Consider the following 22,858-nt stretch of genomic DNA (forward strand, 5'->3'; position numbering starts at 1 on the left):
AAGCTTTGGCAAACATTATGCCGCTCTGAAACCCTCCTGACGGTTCTTTGGGAGCGAGCAACACACACAATCCCCCCAAGCTGCAGCAAGAAGAACCGCAGTGGGGAGAGATTGGAGGCAGATTTGTGTCATGGAAAAGTACTAGCCTGCGACTCAGGAGGGCTGGGGGCTGGCTCCAGCTCCACCACTACCCAGATGTGCAATCTTAGTGAGTCCTCTGACCTCTTTGGGACTCTGTGGATCACCTGGCCACTGAAGAACTTGCTAAAGTGATCGTCCAGCTCTCTTTCAGCTCTAACAAGTGTAACAAGACATGTGAAGTGTACACTACAGTTTTTTTGGGTATACAATCCACAACCATACAGCCGTGCACTCAGCCTTTTTATAGGGGTGTCCCTGAGAACATTCTCTTTACAAAAATATATGTGGTTAGTTAAGTTATATTTTGAACACACAAAGCTGATCTGTACTTTAAAGTGGCCATCTTAGAAAGTTTTGCATAGTTTAAAGAGAGAGAGAATATTTCTTAATCCCATAGTTCTTTGTCACATTCCTAGCTAAGTAACAGAGCAATTCGGCAGAGGGGGAGACTCTGACCAAGGGGAACAACTGGGATCAGCTCCCAGCAGTCACTGCTGCTCATCACCCTTTCAAGACAGGAGCACTTATTCCTGCAGCTGCTGGGAGAGTGGGTTTTGGGTGTTGCTAGCTCACAGCTGAGCCCCCGCCCCGCCTCTGTGCCAGTGACTATCTAAACTAATGACAGCTGCCTAAGACAAGGCCACACCCCAATTCCCTGGGGTAGCCTGGTTAATCATTGGCATACAACAGTATAAAAGCCTGGCCCCTTTGCCCTGGCTGGGGACAGCTCTGCGAGGCCAGTCCAGCTCCAGAGCCCCACTGTGGGGTTGTCTGAAGCTTCTGTTGCGGCTGCCCAGTCCTGCTTCCCTCACTCCCCCATAAATATTCTGCACCCCAATCTCCATCTCAGAGTTTGCTTCATGGAAGCCTGACCTATCATGCACATTTTCCTTTTTCTCAATCCTGAGCCAGCAGACTGTCTAAAATCTCCACTTCTTTTTTCTTTAACTGTTAAGAGCAACTGTCCTGGCAGGGACTGTGGAGGCGGGACCCAATATTGAGGAGAATGAGGCATGGCTGTTTGTGAATACTGATCCATGTGTAAACATGATTTTGGAAACTGGGAACAGCCTTTTGAGAAAACGCCATACAAAGAATAGGTGAGTAGGCAGAAGAAGCAGCATCTAAAGAAGATGATGCTGCATAATAAATTAAGAGGAAACTCCACCACATACTCCAGAACTTCAGCCAGGAAAAAATAAAGTCCTGTCTGACTCCTTCCTGAGGGCACACGTTCTCAGGCTAGGCGGTGTCTGCTATAGAATGATCAAATGTATCTTCCATCCCTCGTGAGCAAAATAGCAGTGATGACTTCACTGATTGTGTATTTACTGCATGAATTCTCTACCCTAAACTCAGGGCATTTGTGTCTGTGTTTCAATCAGCTTACTATACCATAAATTTCCCCACTCCACACCCCAATAGAGAAACTAAATTGTTCAGTTACAAAATCTGAATAAGTCTGCATAAAGCTAGCTGTCTCCTAAATCATGGTCAAACCATCATAAGCAGGTCACATAATCAATAACATTTCTCAGGATGTAATATTCATGGACAACCAAATCATCTACGCTGTGGGCAATACAATTAAATTCAAAGATAGTTTGTGCACAGGAAATTATGATTGGATGATGTCATCTGACTTTTTGAGTCTCTGAATTTTTTACTATAGGTTGGCAAGTAAGAAAAAAACTGTAAGAAAAAAAAAGCTATGTCAGCATCTAATGATCGAGTCAGTTCTAATTTAATTGTGAGGATGTTAGGTACAATTTTTGTGACAATTTAGAGAGAGCTCTGAAAGTTTGATTTTACCCTCAAATTTGAGGGTTGTGCATATTTGTCTAAGTCATCTGAGGAATTCAGATAGAACATAATTTTCAGAGCAAACCCAGTAAGTGGTTGTCCTAAAAGCATCAACGTCCACAGTCCTTCTGGCCTTTCTACAGACAGGTGTGTTTGTCACCTGAAAATACACACAGTGATACCATTAAAGGCACAAGAGTGGGAAGGGAGTATAATGAATGATTTCTGTACGTTAGACTCACCACCAACCTTGTCTTCTCTCTGAATGTGAATTTATGATTCCAACTTTGCCTGACATACTATACATCTACAGAGTGACTGCCTATTGGATAACAGGTTTAATTGTTGGTTTTGAATGACTTGAGTCTCCTAGACAGTAATGACCACAGAAAGACAGGTTTGCATGCCAATGAAAATGAAGAAAGATAAGAGGGCACAAGAAGAAGGACTAGCTAGGAGAAGCACTTACAATTAGCATCACTCAAGAGCCTAACAGGAAAGGGAAGTACACTCACATGAGGATGATCCCAGGAGGGACTACTTATAGTAGCATAGGCAGGGCATAGGGAAACCATTAAAATAGTACAGAACCCCAGGGCAAGGAACAGTGGAGTTTCCACCCTTCCTAGAGCTGAAGGAGAGAAAGGGAAGGAGCGGTTACTGGAACCCAAATTGAGAAGTCGTGATGAGAAGCATAATGTAAGAGAAGAAGTGACCTTTAGTCCAGGGAAACAGCCAGGCTAAGGTGACCCCATGTAAAGGGAGCAGGGAACAAATACCCCAGTCTCCTTCTCCTTCCTCTCTCTAATCTACGGCTCCCCCTCTCTCATTGGCCAAGATCTAATGAAACTCCTTTACGTGGTCCAAACAGCCTCCTGGCCAGAGAGCAGGTAGAAAAAGAAATTCTGAAGGGGCAAAGGTGGCTATACCCCCTTCCAAAGAAAGGAAGACATCAGGATGCAGTGCACCAAGACTTGACCATGAGCATCCAATCTCTGCTAAAAATAAGAACACATGGGATAAAACCAATTAAGAAAACCTTCCTGGAAGTAGGTTGTAAGCTGCATTTTAAGAAAGAAAAGGACGTGGCTAGGAGATAGTCGAGGAGACTACAGGAAGAGGTTATTGATGGGAGAGATTATTGATGTTGCTATCATCTTCAATGCTTTATCAAATACAGCAAAAATATATTACCCGCTACATCAAATACAGCAAAACAAAACAAAACAAACAAAACCAAACCCTATGTGCTATTATCTTCCACATAGTGTTTGCTGTATTTGAAGGTAAGTGAGCCAATGACAGTGAGCCCAAAAACGGCAGATGAGGCATGCCTACATTTCAGGGAGTTGCTTTTCCCCTGCTTCATAATGCTGTGTCTAGAATCACGGCAGTCTGAAATCAATTTGTCGATCTTCTGGAGGACAGGGCATGAGCGAATCCTACTTCACCACCTGTAGAACCAAACATTTTTTTGAAGCCATGGCTCTAGAACCACATAGGCCTAACTAGGTCTGCATCCTGGCTCTGCCACTTAATAGCTGTGTAACCTTGGGTCAAACCCTGTAAGCTTGCTAAGCCATAACTTCCTTATTTGACAATTGGGGATACAATACCTCTCCCTAGTATTGTAGTGAAAATTAAAGAAAATAGCATATCTGTATTAGTGAAAGTTCTTTCATTGCAAATAACAGAAGCTGATTCTGGCCTGCTCAAGCCAAAAAAAAAAAAAGAAGAAGAAGAAAGGTCGGGGAGGGAGAGAGAAAGAAGAACGAGGGAAGGAAGAAAAAAGAAAAAGAAAGGAAGAAAGAGAATTAGACTACTTATTAAAATACTGGGGTAGTTCAGTGTGCAAGGAAGAAGTAAAGAAAGAGTAGATTAAGATGTTCATATCACATATAGACCTCACCATAGTCCTTAATGGTTTCAAGTTTGGTAAATCTCTGGCAGCAAGAACCAGGACAATTCCAACATCCAGGCAGCAGCAGATGTACCCCTTCTGGAACATGTGGACATACGGCCCAGTTTCAATAGTTACAGTCCATGGCTTCTTCATTCCTAATGTAAATTTCAGGCAGAGAGAATTTCATCGGCTCAGCTTGAACAGGATCAATCTACTGAGTTGGCCAGGCATGGTCGGGATGAGGAGAGGCCCCAATGGTCATGTAGGGTACATGACACTGCAAATCCACCTTTGTGTGCCTAAAGGGCAGTCCTGGGGAAGGAGAAATCTGGATGAGCCATGTAGCCCCCGCTACCTATAGAAAAGTCATCACCTATGGGGCCCGACACATAGAAGTCCCATGAGGTGTTTGTTAGCCATTCTTCTTTCAATGGTTGTGACAGGGGCAGCATTTAGAATTTAAGTTTTTTTTTCCCTGAAGATCTTTTGTAAACTATTAGCTGTTATTACTAATATCTATATATTTAAAGTTTTGGATTTATTCTATATATTTTATTCGATTATACATCCATGGGGAGAACGGACCATTATATTTCCCACTATATCTCTTCATCTTCATTTAATGCTTTGTGAACAATAGGTGCCCAAGAGATACGGTCTACTCACTACAGCTTATAAATCTATACTGATATCAGAGTTCCTGTAAGCAATTTGTGCCCCCATTTGCCTTTCCTTATAACCTACGACATAAATCAATATCTGTTCAATAAACTGGAAGTTTATTTAGTTTTATATTACTCAAAGAAAACTTCTAAATATTTCAATTTGAAGAAAAAAATGTATCATTCGCAACCCCAACCAAGATTTTAAAAATTATTGAAAATGGTTTACAATAAATGTATGTGTTCTGCCAATTCTGATCGAATGGTAAGAGCTGCTTGACACTGTATTGAAAAGGTTAATGAGAAAGAGGCTGAGACAGAGAAAATGCCATCATCAATTATTAATGTCTGGCATGGACACAGGATTGGGAAGTGGTGGCATGTATGTTAAGTAATTAGCATTCCTAGGCCATATTCACGGATTGAAATAAACATGAAAATCAGATTTACATGAAGAAAACTAAGACCAATTTGAAGCAGGGATGAGATACATTATTATAATTGTGTCCTCAATTTAGAGATGATTGAAACTGAGTTAAGAAAGATTATGTCAAGGCAAGATTTATTTATATAAATATTGCCTTATTATTAGACATTATCATCATCATTGTGATTATTTAAATGATAATAGAACAAGAGATGATTATCAAGATTATACTTATCCCTGAAAGTCATGAGTTTCCAAATCTAGTATTTAAGTGGTAATTGTATATAGTTACAGTGTATTAATTTAGGCTTAGGTTCAACTACACAGAACAGAAAACTCAACTGAAGAAAACCTGAATGAGGTAGAAGCTTACTGTATTTTTCTCTCCCATAGAAGTCCCAAGACAGGCAATCCAAGGCTGGTACGGAGGCCCCATAATCATCAGTAATCTGGTTGTCTTCTATCTTTGTGTTCCACCTTCCTTAGCAAAGGCTTCCATCCTCAAAGCTGTCTCACTCCCCAAGATAGCTGCTGGAACTCCAACCATCATATCTGCATTCTAGCCAGGAAAAAAAAGGAAGGAGAAAATGGCAGATTGATGTTATCCTGCTTAGTTAGCCCTACTTTAGTTTTCCCAGAAGCCCCACTCAATGACTTGCAATTGCACCCCACTGACCACCTCAAGCAGTAAGGGAATTTGGGAACTGCAGGAAAAGCAGAACATGTTTACATCCAGGAGATGGGGAGAATGGATATTTGGTAGTCAACTAACAGTCTCTGACACAATTTGCCTATTAAAAACATGCTACCACTAAGTACTTAGTGATTCCACTAGACCATACACTCCAAGGAAGCAGGGACCTCATCTATTTTGTTTACTATGGCCCTCCATCTCAACCCCAGCAACCCAAACATTGTACAAAATATAGAGTAAATGACTGGCCCAAAGTTACTCCATAAATAAGAGGCCAAGTCAGAATTAGAATGCCGGTCTACCCCCGAAGCCTAAATGCCTCCTCAATTCTTCCATGTTTTAAGGCTTGTACAAAGAGGTAAATAGTAGAGCCAGGAGAGAGGATGGAGAGGCAGACGGGAGGCTAAGCAGTGACAGTCCTTAATGACTTTTCATCAGAGATTTTAAACGCAGATCCCACAAGGGACAGTGTAAAGAGAACAGGAAACAGAAGAGTCTATAGAATAGTGCACAAATCCAGGTTAATGTTGATTGACTTAAACTAAGACTTTGTCAGTGTGGACAGAGGAACAGGGATGAATTTGAGAGACAGCTTTAAGGATCCATGGGACAAGGGTCATTGGATGTAGGGAGAGGGAGACAGCAGGGATCATGGGCTTCTAGTTTATGAGGCAGTGTAGATTAAGATGACATTCATAGTAACTAATGGAGGACAAGGCAGGTTTTTAAATGGAGATGCAGAGTGTTTGTCCACTCTGCCTAGTAAAGTAACCTAATTCAGCCAACAGAGTAGAGGAATGAGCTTATTTTTAACCACTTCTGGTTATCCCATGAGTAAAATCCTCATCCTCTTTGTGAAGTTATTTCTACTATAGGTTGAGCAAGTAGAAAAGAATAATTCATGAGAACAAACCATCTAGGAACAGCTCACTGTTCTCTGAGTTCCCACTGAAAGGGAGAGCTGTGGGGGTGGGGGGCAGGATTTACAGCAGCTCTACAACAGCTGTTCCAGACTGAGAATCACCCTAGAACATGGCCTCTTTGAAAATGAAATCCAATGTAATACTTCTAAATGTGGCCTTTTAAAACCTGAGAACTTAAAGTTTCTGGGCATAATTATCGGGTTTGTTTTTTTTTCCTTGAGTACCACAAAGCTGCAGAGAATGACTATATTTAGGATAGGACATGGTGGTTGTCCACCTAATCCAGAAGTCATGCAAAGTTAGAGATGCGCAAAGCATTTGGAAATATTAGAGGCCAGTATTGTTCCATTTAAGTCTGATGTTCACTGTGGCCAAAGCACTGGCTTCCAGTTCCCTGGGATTATCTGAACAATTTCACATACATCTGATTTTATTTTGCTAACAATTATTTGGCCTGCATTTTCTTTCCAATTATGGCTTGATAGACATTTTACAAGGTTGTTGAAATAGGAACAAATCTTATTTATGTAGAGGAACATAACATAAACAGATTTAATTATGAGGTAGATATGCATATGGAAGTGTTTAAAAGAAATTTCCATTGTTAATTTGATCTTGAAAACAAAAAAAAAATCAAAACTTTAAATATAAAAAGTTACGTAGTAAACTATGAGAGGATATTTTGAGATCAGCAATATGTAATTTATTTTCTTTGTTTATTACTACTCTCTCTCCTCCCTCACACCAAAATCTCGCTATTACAATGTTTCCAAAATATTTTCCTGTCCACTTATTTTCCAAACTGAATTACAATCTGATGGATTAGTTTCATTAAAAAGTTACAAAAAGTTGAGAAAAAACTCCAATAATATTAGAAATAGTAAGATATACCAACCAAATAAAATAATGAAGACAAGTAGAAAAGGAAGCAAAATTCCCAGAATACCATAACTTACTTGCCTCTTGATGTCCCTAATTTGAGTGATTTATAACTCATTTTGAGAAAAGTGTTGGTATCTTCAATGAATTCATTACCAATTCATTTTTGGTTTCTTTTAGTTGTTTTTTTTAGACTTTATGAGTCGAATGTTCAAACATAGCAATTTCTTGCTTCTGTCTTTGCAAGTCAAGGTAGCTACTATTTAGCCTTGTTTTCTCTAAAGAATCCTTAACAACTTGATATGGTTGTCCCCACTTCATTAATTTGCTAATAAGCAAAGGGTTATTATAAATATACTGAGATTTCTGGGCACATTTTTTATTTAAGCATTTCCAGCAAGGCCTTGCATAACCTCTTTGTCCATTCCCAATCCAATTCCCAGGACACGAGAATTCAGGCAGAAATGCTCTTACATGCCATTTTTAATATTTGTCATGTCATGTGATCCATGCATTTTAGAGCTTGCAGGCAATAGATAGGTTTTACGATCTATTTGGTATTCTGGGATCTATGGTCTGACTCTCTTTGATGTTTCTCTGGGTGCCATTGAATATTTAATCCTATTCATTGTCTGGACCATATCATCTCATAAATTTTCCAAATGAATAATCCCTGGTCTACCCAATGTGACATTTTGCATCACCTTTTCAGAGGTGAATTTATGAGAATGAAATAGATACCATTTTAGAAAATTTGATCCAAATTTCCCAGCACATTTTTAAGCAGTTCAAGGTTATAGTCCAAATATGACCAAATATCCTTTTTCTCATGAAACTCTAGAAGCATCCAAAACTCTACTACTATACCAACAAACTACCTTCAGCATTCATCCAAGGAACCAAATATATGTCATCACAACTCCTAGGCTAATGGAAAATGACATTTAAGTCAATATCACTCTAAAGAACTTCTGTTCTCTTGCTGCTTATACTTATTTTCAAAACATAGAACTAAGCTATAACCCACTCTGAGCTCCCACTGAAGGCATTGATATAATTTTCAGCAAATACATCACTTACACTGAAAGCCAACTTTGTCACAATAGTGCTATTCTAATTCAAACCACAAATCTTTCTCTCATATAAAATCCTCTCTCTTATGTCTATAGGAAAAAAAAAAATGCATTATGTGCAGGTTTAAAAACCACTGGTTTCTGAGCATCTGCCAGTTCCATTCTCTTTCAAACACCTTCCCAAAACCCCAGCCCCTCCACGAAAGCTCCCATACCTTAGCAGCAGTGAGGCCCACAGCCACGGCCACCACCCCAGAGAGGCCAGAACCACACATCCCATAATAATCCATTTAAAGAACAAACTATCATCGTGCATGCTTATTCATCTTATTTCTGTTCTGTGAGAATTTATCTTGATTCTGTAGGGCATAGTATGTAAAGGAGCCATATTTATTTTACTATCTTTACACTGGATTCTGCGCTGCCAATGATAGCTGTTCTAACTCTTAAATCTCACAAAGTGTTATTTTATGACTTTTCTCACTTGGAAGGATATTTAATAAAGACTGCATTTGAATCTCCTCATTCTTTAAATTGAAAAAATCAAAGCAAATTGATGAATACCCACAAATTACCTCTGCTTACTAGCTTATAACTCCCTGGTCCCTTATACTTTTCTAGTTGAACTAAGCATAATTGACAGGGAAAGGTGGAGCTTCTTATTTAATGGGGCTGGAATGCTGCACATAGATTATTTCAATGATCTAAATGATCAGGGAACATAGAATATTCCATATGTGTTCCTCTGGAAGGATTTATTTATTTATTTTTATCAAAGAGTCTTTGATGACCATGTCTAAGACTCTTTTTATCAAAGAGTCTTTGATGACCATGTCTAACACCTGGCACAAAGCTCAGGTTCTGGAGTCTAACTCAGCTCTTAACTCCAACCCTTCCACAAAGGATATTTATCTTCTCTGATCTTAGTGTTCTATTGAATGAAATAAGCACCATCACCATAATAACACACCTTGCAGAGCTGTGGTTAGGATGAAATGAAAGAAGATGACAATTTAGGAAGGGGATAGGGGAGAAGGACGTGATCACAGACCCCTCTCCTTTTGCTTCCCCTTTCCAGGCTCTGGCCCCTGAATATTTCTCAACCCTGTTGTTTTCCTGCTGCTCTCTTAATCCAGGGACTAATTGCAAACACCACGGAGCAGAGATTGCTCTGTCTTATGAGCATTTACTCTATGTGCAGTCAGTGGATCATGCAGTGAACTCATGTGATTTGGCAAGTCTCATTTATTTCATCCATAGCCTGAAACTTCCTTGTAAAATATAGGATTCCACACAGGCTAGGGTTCTTACTGGATGAAGCCTTACAAGGTTCCATGTTAGAGTCTTTCCTATTTTTCTATTTCTACCTCAAGGCTATCACTGACAATCATATTCACTCCTATGACATTACAATCTATAATTCTAGCTATCATCATTAAGAGCCTACTATATGCCAGATGTTCTACTTGTCCTTACCTTATATGAAACTACAAGATGAACATTCTTTTTTCCTCTTTTTAACTTATGGGGGAACTGAGATTCAGGGACATAAGTTACTTGTCCAAGACCACACAGCTAGGAATGGGCCAAGCCGGTACTCGAAGTTAAGTCTGAGTCCAAAGACTGTATTTTTTTCACTCTACCAGAGAAAGCAAATAAATTTCAATTCATGTGCCCAATATGATGCATTAGTGGAGGGTGAGTGCTGTGTTAAAAAGCATTCTGAGGCTGGGCCTGTGCTCAGGGGACAGAGTGCTGTTAACAGTGAGTAATGTCTGCGTGGGCTCTGGCGGGGAGAAAGGCAGAGCGTGGTAGGTGCCAAGCTGCCTCCTGAATATCATGCAACCTTTAACCACCTAGTTTCTACTCACCAGAAAGAAGGAGTTAATTTGCCTCCTTGGAATACTACTCTATACCTTCTAGTGCTTTACTGTCCCTTCTCAACAAAGAAAAACATCCTGTTTTTAAAGCTTTTAACCCCTACGAGATAGTCTTTCCTGCAATTCCCTTTGTTGAGTGCAGATTTTTTGCCTCCTGGGCTACAGGGAGACCAGAAGTGGCTTTATTTTACAGATCTCTTCTCAGTCAGGGGATCTTCCTTTCCCCTGACCGTTCTGCTGTCTAATTTTCTGACACTGGAGCCCATCTTGTATGTACCAACTAAATTTATGGCCTGGACAAATACTTAATCTTTCTGCACTATAGTTTCTTGACTTATCTTTTTTAAAAAGTCGGGGGAGGGAGCGGGTAGGAGAAGGAGAGAGAGAGGGGTGGGGGAGAGAGAGAGAGAGAGAGAGAGAGAGAGAGAGAGAATGAATCATGGAGCACAAAAAATGTTAATTATATGAGAGGAGAGAGAGAGAGAGAGAGAGAGAGAGAGAGAGAGAGAGAGATTGGATACAGGAGATAGACAGTGATTATCAGCCCTACCTGCACATCAGTATCACCCGAACAGCTTTATAAACATGCTCATACCAGAAGCCCAGTCCATATCAGTTGGGTCACTCTCTGGAGCTGGGAACCAAGGATCAGTTTATTAAAAGCCCCAGATAATTCTAATATGCACCCACGTAGGGTAGAGAATCACTGGACTGTCACTAAATCCTAATAGACATTGCATTGATAAATATAATTTATTAAATAAATCTGGTGGCTTTGAGTTCATTTTCATTCTTCTTATAAGGGCTAACTAGCCCCTTTAAACACTTACCTGCAAGTTTTAAAAAACACAGATTTTTAGGCAGCTTTTAAATATATTGGCTTTCCCATGGAACTGTTACATAAATATATTGCTGGATTTATTAGTCTCTTCTCTTTTATAGTGTGTAGTGTTCTGATTTGATTTACAATTTACCATGTTTGCAAAATCAAGTGTTTCTCAAAATGCAGTCTGTGGACCATCATATATCAGAACCATCCAATGTGATTCTTTAAGAAAAATGAAGATTCCCAGACCTACCTAAGACCTACTGGATCAGAGCCTCTGGAGGTAGTGCCTGGAAGTCAGTGTTTTTAACTAGCGCCTGCAGCAATTTGTAAGCACATTAAAGTGTTAAGAGGACCCTCATCTGCAGACTGATTTGTATGTATGCACCATAGTACCATAGCACCATAGCACTAGACTTACGTGGGAGTTTGATAAACACTATCTTATCATTGTCATTATGAAGCATATAAAATACTGACTGTAGCACTTGTACACAGGCTTTACATTGCTTTTTTTTTTTTTTTTTTTAAAGCATACTCTTCCACTTTTACTTAACAGTCTCTGCTAAGCAAAGTACTCTTTAGTTGAGGAGAGCTGCTGAGTTATGTTTTTGTTTGGTTTTGGGTGTTACCCTCTTTTTTAACTATCTCAACTGAATAGATCTTGAGATCAGGAGCAAAGGCTATTCTCTGCTGAGCCTCTTTGTAAACAGGCTCAACCTCAAGGACGTCTTCCCTGCTACAGAAACTAATCGCCTAGGTGATGGGTGGGGGCGAAATGTGGCCCGGGGAGTCTACGTCTGAAAACAGAAATCTCCGTCTGATGTGTGACTCTCCACTGACAGGCTCAGAGCTTAGCCCAGCCCTGAGCCCTAGATTCCTTGATGCTTACTTTTTTCTTAGGAAAAAAAAAATGTCTAGTGCCTGGTTCATAAAGCCCAGTCATCATTAATGAGCCAATGGATATAAAATTTTTTTAATATCTGACGTAAAAGCCCATTTCATGTACAAAGCAACTCTCTTATTGCATTAGTACTTGAGTGGTTTGTTTTGGCAAATCTAGAATTCAATTATGATGTTTTTTTAACAAGTAGATTTCACTACAGAGGCTTTTAGGAAATGGAAATTCATGTGTGGCTGATTAAAGTGATGACAAGACTTAGTTTTCAAAAAGCATGTTTCCTTCAAGGAGGAAAGTTCTCCTCCTCGAGCTTTAAGGTTATTCTAAATTAGGGAGGGTTTGTAATGATGTCAAAGGCTGGCTTTCTCTAGAAGATGACTAGCCACCCTAGCTGACTCCATGAGGTCATATTTTCCTTTTCTTAGTGAGTCCCTAAACAATTTTGAGTCACTTTTGTAGCCTTTAACAAAATGATAATTCTCTGAAAGGATTCTCAATTCTCACTTTTCCACTTTATATTATATAAAGCAAAGAGACTAGATCTTTAACATTATAATCCATATGTGCCTCCAAATACATTGCTGTTAGTCTCCAGATTCACCCATTCAGAGGCCCCTTGGTTTTAGCTCATGTGCACTGGAGACAAACAGAATCTGGTTTAGGACACAATGAGCTCATTCTCCTGGACAGAGGGAAAATCAGGCTTGCCAACTCTGGTCCTAATCTCACTCTTATACTGTTATGATTCTTCAGCACAACCATGAAAGCTTGATCTACTTTAGAATTCAAATGTCAACTCTGGAATGTTATTAAGAAAATGATAATAAATAATTTCATAGTCATCCTTCCTAGAAAAAGCTGGTGAGACCATCCATCATCTGTAATGCAAACAACAGCAAACGTTTTGCAGTGCTATGTACAGGCATTTTACAAGTGCTTCTCATGCATTATTTCATTCAGTCCCTACAGCAAGTCCTTTGAGTCAGTATTCTTTATTACTCCCATTTTATGGAAGAAGAAACTGAAGCATACAGGTATGCCACAGGTAGCCAGGGACAGAAGAGCAGTTTAAACAGCACTGTATGACTTTGGAGCCCATGTTCTTTCCACATGATAGGTTAGGTTGCTTTTATAGTAAAATAATAACATTATAGCAACTAATATTCATTGAGTACTAGCTATATGCCCAACAAGTTAGATGCACTTTACATGTGATACCTCACCTTATCAGGTAACTGTTATTATCATCATTTTGCAGATGAGGAAATTAAGGCTGGAAAAGATTAATAACTTGCCCAAAGTCTCACAACTAGGAAGTGGCAGAACTAGATTCACAGGATGGGCCCACCCTGACCCATCAGTATCCATCTCCCAGTCTGTCATGCTCTTCTGTCTTTAGAATGACTGTCAAGAACAACAGAGTCATAGAGAAAAGTCAAATGGTTAGTGATGTCCAGCCATCTCTCCTGAGCACACAGGAGGAGTCGGGCTCTGACCTGGGTGGTGGGGGCTCTAGCAGCTGAAACCAGATACGGGAGGGGAGCCAGACTGATTGCAACAAAGCTGCAGAGCAAAGATCTGAGAAACAGCAAAGGGTCAAATGCAGGGTCAGATGCAACAAAGATACGTGGGGACAATGCGCAGACCCAAGTGGCTGGGTAGAGAGGAACAACCCGATCCAAGGCAAAAAAACTTCAATTGGCAAGATAGAATAGGCAGGACAGAATAGGCAGGTTTAGGAAAACAGCCCCAGGCAAGACCTCGAGGCTTGGGAGAGGGAAGCAAAATCCACTCATGATTTGGAGGGAGGTAGTCAGAAAGCCTGTGGGATGAGGGGAAGGATGAACGGCTGCCACTGACCTCACTGGACTCGCAATAAACTGAGTTAACCCATCCCCAACAAAATAAAAATCATGATCATCATGAACTTTATTTGTAATCTCTTCCCTATAGAGGTAGATTAAAAAAAAAAAAAGTCTATCATTCTCTCTCACAGAGCTTGCTAACACACCCATTTGCCATTTACCCAATTTACTTTGCCTGGAACAGCCACCCACTGAATTCATTAAAGGTTTTTGTTTGTGAGAGTGTCTTGACTCTGGTTAGCATCTTCAATAAAACATGTCTCACTTTGTTCTCTCTCAGTCAGTCTCCCTGGACACCCCACATAATCATTCTTTTGTAAACAAAGCAGGCTTTGAAGCCACTAGGAGTCCTGCAAGGCTGAGAGAGATGAGAATGAGCTACAGGCTCCCTGGTGGAAACCGGAGACTGGAGATCTTTCGTAACCTTCATTGTTTTTCATGATTATGAAAGTAGTGAGTGTTTATTGTAGAAAACATGCCAAAGCATCAAGAAAACACTATTATCCAACAGAGATAAGCAAACGTAACATCTGGTTTGGAGCATATGTGTGTGTGTATTTTAGCATTAAATTTTGTGCAGTTTTATTTCCTATTTTTTTCTTTCACTTGACGTAGTTTAAAAGTGTTTTCCCCAGTCAAATCAATATACACGGTAAGCATTTTTAGTGACTACATATTAGCCCATTCTATTGAATGTCTGGTACCATTTAAGGGTTTCTTTTTTGCCTTTTTATATTAGGCTGCTGTGTTTATTCTGTGGTTACGTATTTAAGCCCTGCCTTATCCATTTCCTCTCTATGCTTTCTGAAATGTAAGACAAATTCTGAGACCCAGAAGACCCTGCTAAATAAACACTGGAAAATAGAAATTCTGGGTTTTGTCTTGAATTCTGCCGCAATTCCCTAAGCAGCTGTGGCCAAATCCCTCTTCCCTGTGTATCTTATTCCACATCTGTCGTGTTGCACTGTCTAATTTAAACATAAGGCAGTTTGGTAAATAAAAAGATTCCACCTGGCCAGCCATGGAACCGAATGCAGAAGAGCTGCTCTTTCCTACAGAGAAACAGTCATGATGGCATGTGCCAGGCATTGTGCTAAGTGCAGTACACACATTGTTTCATTTGATCCTCCCAACATCCCAGTGAGGTAAGAACTATTATTATTTGCATGTGTGGAAGAGAAAACTGAGGCTCAGGGAGGCTAAGTAACTTGGCAGAGGCCTAGCAAGTAACAGGATGGGGTTCAAACCCAGCCTAAGCTCGTAGCCCCTACTGATGACTATTGCTTGTACTCAGGTAAAGCACTCTTCCCAAGGACTCCGAGCTCTGTGACCATGTCCTGTGAGAAAGCATTTGACCAGCTGCTTTTCAAAGATAACACATCTGCACATTTCAGAAGCCAATGGAAGATTGTACATGAGGCAAATTTTCTTAAATGTTCAAATCAAGTAGAAAGTACTGAAAACAGATGTGTGACACAGGAAAGAAAAATGGCTCTCAGACACAATTCAGAATATTGAAAGAACTCTAGGATCCAATTTACAAAAGAGCCCCAGATCCTGACATTTCTGAGGGCTCTGTTCTTCATTAGCTTTCCTGAGCATTTTAATAATAAAAATATGTAGCTCTTTAACATGCCCCTCATCCTATTCCTCCCCTGCACAGGGAAATAGTATTTTGAGTTTTTGTAACCAGCCCACAGACACGAGTCTATTTTTGTGAATCCAGACACATCCCTCCACATTCCCTCACGACCCCATCCACTGTGTCAGTCCCTCCCTCCTGCCCCCACATACACAAAGGGCTTCACGGAGGCCTCAGAATAGAGAGGACCTCGCCTACCCTGCCTCCCAGCCTCTCTACCCCCACAATGATTCACGCATTGCACAGAGCCACCAAGACAGAAGAGAACTGACCACAGAACAAGTCGGTTGCCGTTCTGTGATCTGAGCTTTCACAGCCCCCACCACCGTTGCTGCTAAGCCTCTGCCAGGCCTGGTACTATCTCTGTTCAGCATCCACATTATTCTAGAAGAGGGAGAAAATGGGGAAGAGATGGAGGAGGGCTCCCACCTGCTGGGACTAAAGCTGTGCTGTCCAATTCAGCAGCCACTAGCCCCATGTGGCTAGTGAGCTCTCGAAATGTGGCTAGTCCAAATTGAGAGGTAACTGTAAAATATACACCAGATTTCAAAGGTTTCATATAAAAAAAAAGAATATAGACTATCTTAGTAATAATTTTTTAATTATGTGTTGAATAATGATAATATATTGGGTATATTGGGTTAAATACAATATATTATTAAAATCAAGTTAATCTATTTCTTGTTTACTTTTGTAATCTGGCTACCAAAAAAAATTTAAATTGCATTTATGGCCCATATGACATCTCTATTATATTTCCGTTGGACTGTTCTAGAGTTATTAGCATTTCTGCTCTCAGGTAAGTAAGGCAGGACTTGAGTTTGCTGCCTCTGCTGTGGCAGCCATGGGGCCAATCAGATCTCACCTCAACCCAGCTCCTGTCTCAGTGGGTCAGTCCTTAGGTACATATGGATGTGTTTGAAAGGCTTCTGTTCCAGCATATAGCAATTCCAGGGCATTGGTCTTTTTCAGGTCTCTTAAAAGTCCAAACCCTGCCTGCCCTCTGCTAAATGTGAGGCCTTTGGAGGTGAAAGACTATATCCCCACTTTCAAAATCTTCCTTCTTTAAGAAATCACTCCTATTTGGCCCACCCTAGCCCTGGGCCCTTCCCTTTCCTCTTCCTAAGACAGAAGGCTACCTCCTAGGGAAGGATTTGGAGGTGAAAGAGACCTTCTCCAAAAGGGTTTGGGCAAAGACCCTTTAGGTAATTGCTTTGGGTTCCCCACACATGCATCCTTTGGCCATGTCCCATCATCTTCTGTTTACAGGAAGAGGACAGTAATAACCAGGAAAATATGGGAGAGTAACCTTCTCTCTGGACATATTCTGCAATTCCCTCAAAGAAGACTGCCTGCAAAGGCACACTGCTTCAAGAGCTTCAGCAGCAGCTTGAGAAATTTAGTGGTCACTGAGCACTACAGTACAATGGTCAGGCACCTGCAATATCAGCTCCAAATTTTCTGAATTAGAATCTTCAAGTGTGAGCCCCAGAAATCTATGTATTAACAAGATCCCCAGGTGACTTATATGCAATTAAAGTTTGAATAATACTGCTAGAATTGACACCTATTGTTTTTGCCTGATCGCATCCACTTAATTTTCTTCCAATAAGTAAAGGAAGGAAGCCACTTCTCCTGCCATTCTCAGGATATGGAGCTGGACTAACTTGTTCCGTTAATTCAAAAAAGTACATGTGACCTGGGCCTGGCCAATCAGAGCCTTGGGAGCATCTGGAATCTGCTACAGGTGACCCCTGGGGTGGGCTGAAGGGATATGTATGAGCCATCAACATCAACTGCTATAGCCTCCTTATAAGACTTCATTTGAAAAAAAGTTTCTCCTGCTAAAGACACATTTGAAAATCACTTTCCAAGATCTCTTCCAGCTCTGTGACTCTACTGTCCAGGGCCTCACAAGCTCCCTGTAGACATGCCTTTATGTGATGAACAGGCATCAGAGGTGCTGCTGTGTCCTTGGAAAAGGGAGAATATCGTCCACTGAGAGAAGGCACTGTCCTCTTTAGACTCCTGTCCATCCAATGGGGGAAAATTTCTAATGCAGGCAGATTTGCCTCAGCTCTAATCCCTTTAGAAGCTACAGGGTGAATAGACAGCTGAGACCACCTCTTTCATGATTGTTCATCCTGAAGTCCAGCCCTCAAATATAGCCTCAAATAATACCAAAGGGCTAACTGACATCCAAGTCCCAGGGTTCTTTTTATAAACAATGCGAATCCTGGGGTATTGTATGTTACTAAATTGGCTACCTTCTCACCAGGCAATGTTGAGGCATAGTGAGGTGGGGTCGGGGGAAGATTCTTCACTCAGGCCTGGGTACAAACATCCTCTCTCTTCAAAATCGATCTCTTCCCCTGACCTCTTATCTCAGGGATTGGCAATAGCTGGGCAATCCAGAGGGTCTGGGCTCCATGTGGGAGGTTCTATATTACTGGGAAAGGTGCTGGGCTGCCTTCCCTATGACACATCAAATACATCCAAATCTAGAGAAGCCAAACAAAAAGAAACAGAAGACAGATCTACAAAAAGAAAAGATTGTTTAGGTTTATAGATTTTAAGTTTCAGAAGAGAACTATTACTTGGATGACCAGGAGAGAAGATATTTGCTCAGCATAAGCAATTAACCAAATGGAACCCAAGAATACAGATTCTCTCTGGGAAAAGGGAATTCTTTGAGAATTTAATTAATCACAGAGCGATTTCAGGAAGAGTCATCTCCTAAACTGAGCAAAGCCAAATTTTCTGTCTCCTACATGCACCTGTTATTACCTGTCTGCATAGCATATTCCCTCACGGTGGCCTCAGTCCTGATTAAAGCTGGAGTTTGTCATGCTGGAAATGACTAGCCTGATACCGTGTTACTAACTTCCCAGGAAGCTCCACAGGGCAGAGGTAGGAAGCTTTGGGGTTATACTGCTGGATCTGCTCTTTTAACATTGTGGCCTGAGTAAGTCATTTCACATGTCTGGCTCGATTAAAACTTCTATAAAATGACTGCCTTGATCAATATGATCTCCAGGGCCTCTTCCAGTTCTAAAAGGATTCTAAGTACAGACCCTGATGAGGGGATAGTCTACTAGCTGCAGCCATAAGGAGCCCTTGCCCTCCGGAGACAGTGAACGCAGCATCTGGGATATACACCTCTGGGACCAGAGCCACACTCTGTTCCTTGTAGGCCTGTTTCACTTGGCCCATAGGGGTACACTAGCCAGAAGTCCCCTCAGTGCAGAGTGGGTACAAACAGCACCAAGTCCTCTCTCATGAGCTCTCTGCACAAAAATATTGAGCCCTGAGCTGGCTTCCACTGCCTTCTGCCCTCCCCCATCTCCCTGGAGCCAGCCGTAGCCTGGCAGCTCAGAGTCTTAGAAGGGACAGCCCCTGCCAGACAGATAAGTCATCCTCATCTTGTGCTGAGAGCCATACTGCTTCCCTCAGGACCACAGCCCTTTAAGGAACATGGGAACCTCCTACAGCACTCTCTTCTCTCCCAGAAGAGGCGAGGAGTAGGGATACATATGGTCTCTGTAAAGGACATCTGCTGTGCATCTAGCCCTAAACAGCAAGAACAGAGCTTCCTCTGAGAGCCCAGATGGTATGCAATTGGGCTCTGGTGATAGGCTGAGCCTTTTTTCCATAGCTAAGGAGACGGAACAGCTGAAGGTTTAAAAAATCTCTTTCAAGACTCTTGATCCCATCTGGGGCCTCTGGAGCACAGCTGGGAGTGGCTCATTGTTATGGCTTGGATCTAGGACTTTCTCTCCAGACTCAATTCTTGAGAAAAACTTCACAATAATTCCCAAATGCTCAAGCAAGGATCCAAGAGGGGTACCATTGAGGAGTTCATGAGGTAATTAGATGTGGTGACTCCAGGTTCTTTTCTAGTCCCACGAGAATTATCAGCTGACATTTTGGGCTTAGAAATGGTCTTTGAAACTGCATGGTATGGCCACAGGGCTCCTCTTCTCTCTTGGCTGGGCTGTTACACTGTCTTTATGGCTTTTTAAGTAGCTGTCTATGAGATTTTGGTGAAGTTTTACTCTTTCTTTTTGTAATTTTCCTCTTCCCTCTGCTGTGGCCATTAAACATAAAAAACAATCATCTATCAAACTAATTGAAAGCAAGATCTCAGAGATATTTCCACACCCATGTTCATAGTGGCATTATTCACGATAGCCAAAGGTGAAAACAATCAAGCGCTCATCAGTGGATGACTGGATAAACAAAATGTGTTATATACACACAATAGAATAATATTCAGCCTTAAAAAGGAAGGAAATTCTGACACAGGCTACAACACGAATGAAACTTGAGGACATTATGCTAAGTAAAATAAGGCAGACACAAAAAGATAAATACTGTATGATTTCACTTAGATGAAGTACCAAGAGTAGTCAGATTCATAGAGATGTAAAGTTGAATGGTGATTACTGAGGGCTAGGGGAGGGGGAATGTGGAGTTGTTTAATGGGTTTAGAGTTTCAGTTTTGCAAGATATAAAGAGTTCTGGAGTTTGGCTTCACAATATTATGAATGTACTTAATCCTACTGAACTATACACTTAAAAATAGTTAAGATGGTCAATATTATATGTATTTTACCACAATTAATCTTTTTTTTTTGAAAGAAACAATGGTGGTGGTAGATGAAGTACATGGGAAAGCGAGGGCTGTGTGGATTCTCTTTTCATATGTCCCAACTGTTCTGGCCATATTAGAGTATTTGACACTCAAGTGTGTCTTAGGTGGAGCCCCTGTAAAGAGGGGAACTAGTGCTGCTCTAAGCCCACAGCTGCACTCGGTGTCAAGGAAGCAGTGGACAGAATCTCTCTTGACACTCAGGGCCATGGCCACTGAAGAATTTCTTTTTTTTTTTTTCATTTCTGACTTCCCTCCCTACCGGCCCCACAAGAAATAGATACCAGTAGCGTGGTTTAAAATGGTTGCTACAGGGGCAGGCACTGGAAGCGAACTGCTTGAATCTGACCTTGCCACTGCCTTTTATTCATTATTTTGATATGAGCACAATATTTAACCTGTCTAATATTCATCTTTAAAATAGATGACATAGGTGCTTGTTTGGGAACACATAACCCAGAGCCTACTCACAGTAAGTACCTGATAAATGAAAACTGTTACCATTTCCTCCACTCAGCCAAATCCTACCCATGGTCCAAGAACCAGCTCAAGCCCCTTCTCCATAAAGTCCTCCAAGAGCCCACCATGAACTCTCCAATAACACTGATTATTTACTCCCTTCCTCCCTGTAGTGGCTTGTCAGGGAGCAGGCTTCGCCAGGTCCCTCTAACTGCAGGGGTAGAGGTTTAAGAGCTGTTATTCCTAGAACACCCAAGTGCACAGGAATCACCACCAATAGCTCATAGGCTACACATATAACTGGTAATGCAGAAACTCAAAACATGGCCTTACTTGTTCTTGCAGCTGGTATTAACCTTGTTTGCATTTTATGATTTAAGGGATACCAGGAAAGACTGTGACCTCCCAAATCTCTTCATAACCATGCAGAGGGCCTTTAGAGTAGGTCACTTTGGATTCATCTGTCTCCCTGCTCCCTCTTCTCTTACATGTAAATTTTTTCTGGGAAGGATCTCACCCTCACCTTACCTAAGTTTCTTGATTTTCTGAGACCGCATTGTCAATTGTGAATTTACAATGTTTTGGGGCAAGGATTCAGAAAGCAAGGGAGATGGATACCAGAGAAAACCTGATCTACTTTCTAATTAATCCATCTGTTCATTCTGCCCATTCGTACACTCATTCGGTAAATATTTCTTGAACATCTACCATGTGCCAGGTACTGTTTGCCCCTGCAGGGATGGCTGTGCTGGGACAGCACTCTTTTTAAGATTCTGCAAAGAGAATTCTGTAGTCTTTCCAATGCTGCTTTGGCAGCAGTGTATTGAATATCTCTGCCTGGTGATTTGGGAAACATAAAGCCATTCAACTGAGCAACTTTAGTTTAAGGGCAGTGATTTATTTATCTCTTATCTCAAGTACCTCATATGTTTCCAGACATATGGTAGGTTGATAAGGTTGGATGGGTGGATGGATAGATAGGTGGATAAATGAATGGATATTGCAGATGACACGAGTCTTAGTTTGAGTTCCCCATAAGCAGATCCTGAGATAAGGTCATTTATTTGGGAGATGATCCCAGGAAATGCTGATAGCAGAGTAGGGAAGTGAGATAGGTAGGAGAAGGAAGCCAATAAATGGTGTCTTTATCAAGCAGATTGTCATTCTAATAAGCATCTGGTTAATTACCAGGCCTTGAACACTAAATGTCTCCCCTGCCTCCTGCCCTATATAACTGAAAAGTTATGGAATTCAGAGGTTCTAAACGAGGATGGAAAAACACAAATATTGCACATGTTGCTGGTTGACTTCAAATAAGGGAGCATCCTTTTTTATCATCCCTTAAAACCAGGGCTTCTTAGAGATTGCCCAAGATCTTGGGTGAATACAATATGTCTTTGGGCAGATCTAAATAAATTTCTAGAAAATTTATCTCCATTTTGATATATAAGGGAATAGTTCTGTTCAAAGTCAATCACCTATTTCAGTACAGGATAGCATACTTTTAAGACTACCTGAGTTCATATGCAACCATCACTTCTTAGCTATGTGACCTTGGGCAGGCATCTAAACTCCTTTTGCCTTTTTTTTTTTTCTTGAAAAAATGGCAATAATAAAGCATCTGTAGGAATGTTGAGGTGATTACATGAGACTATGTTTGTTAAGCACGTATCAGTGACTGGCAAAGAGTAAGTACTCAATAAATGCAAGCCATTCTTATTATTGCTTGGAATGAATAAAAATGTGTGGTAGGTGAATTTTCAAAATTTTAGTTCCATTAACATTAAAAATGCAACCATAATGAGGCTATGCATGGATGAAACAATCTGAATTTCTGATAAAGCATTCGTGAGCACTCTACTAAGAAAAAAGATGAAATCAGGTAAAACATCTAATACCAACAGAGCTGAAATAAAACACTTAATTCTGTGAATTTAATCCACTGATGTCAAACCTTAGAAAGACAAAAATTTAAGGGTATTTCAAACAGCTTTCTTGTGGAGGACAAAGAAGGAAAAGACAGTATAGTCAGCTTCTCTTGCTATACAGTGGGAAAGATTAATGGGTATCTTGTATTTTAATATTAAGTTCTTATTTGTTATATTTCTATGACCTTCTCTTCTTGACAT

General features: G+C 40.8%; 1 protein-coding gene across 6 annotated transcripts in view; it reads right to left on the bottom strand.

The window, feature by feature from the left end:
- ZNF366 (zinc finger protein 366) overlaps nucleotides 1-22,858 on the bottom strand; it is a 267,274-nt gene that overhangs the window by 151,679 nt on the left and 92,737 nt on the right. For 4 of the 6 annotated variants that reach the window (XM_025047811.1, XM_025047812.1, XM_025047813.1 and 1 more), the window contains exons 3-4: nucleotides 5,310-5,495; nucleotides 3,854-4,159 (exon numbers count right to left, since the gene is read on the bottom strand). The exons of 1 other annotated variant lie outside the window; for it this stretch is intronic. The gene's annotated coding sequence lies outside the window, so the exon portion shown is untranslated. The remainder of the gene's footprint in view (nucleotides 1-3,853; nucleotides 4,160-5,309; nucleotides 5,496-22,858) is intronic. One more of the 6 variants, XM_025047814.1, reaches the window with a different exon arrangement.

Source organism: Pteropus alecto, unplaced genomic scaffold (genome assembly GCF_000325575.1).
Source record: "Pteropus alecto unplaced genomic scaffold, ASM32557v1 scaffold20, whole genome shotgun sequence".
Taxonomy (NCBI): Eukaryota; Metazoa; Chordata; class Mammalia; order Chiroptera; family Pteropodidae; genus Pteropus; species Pteropus alecto.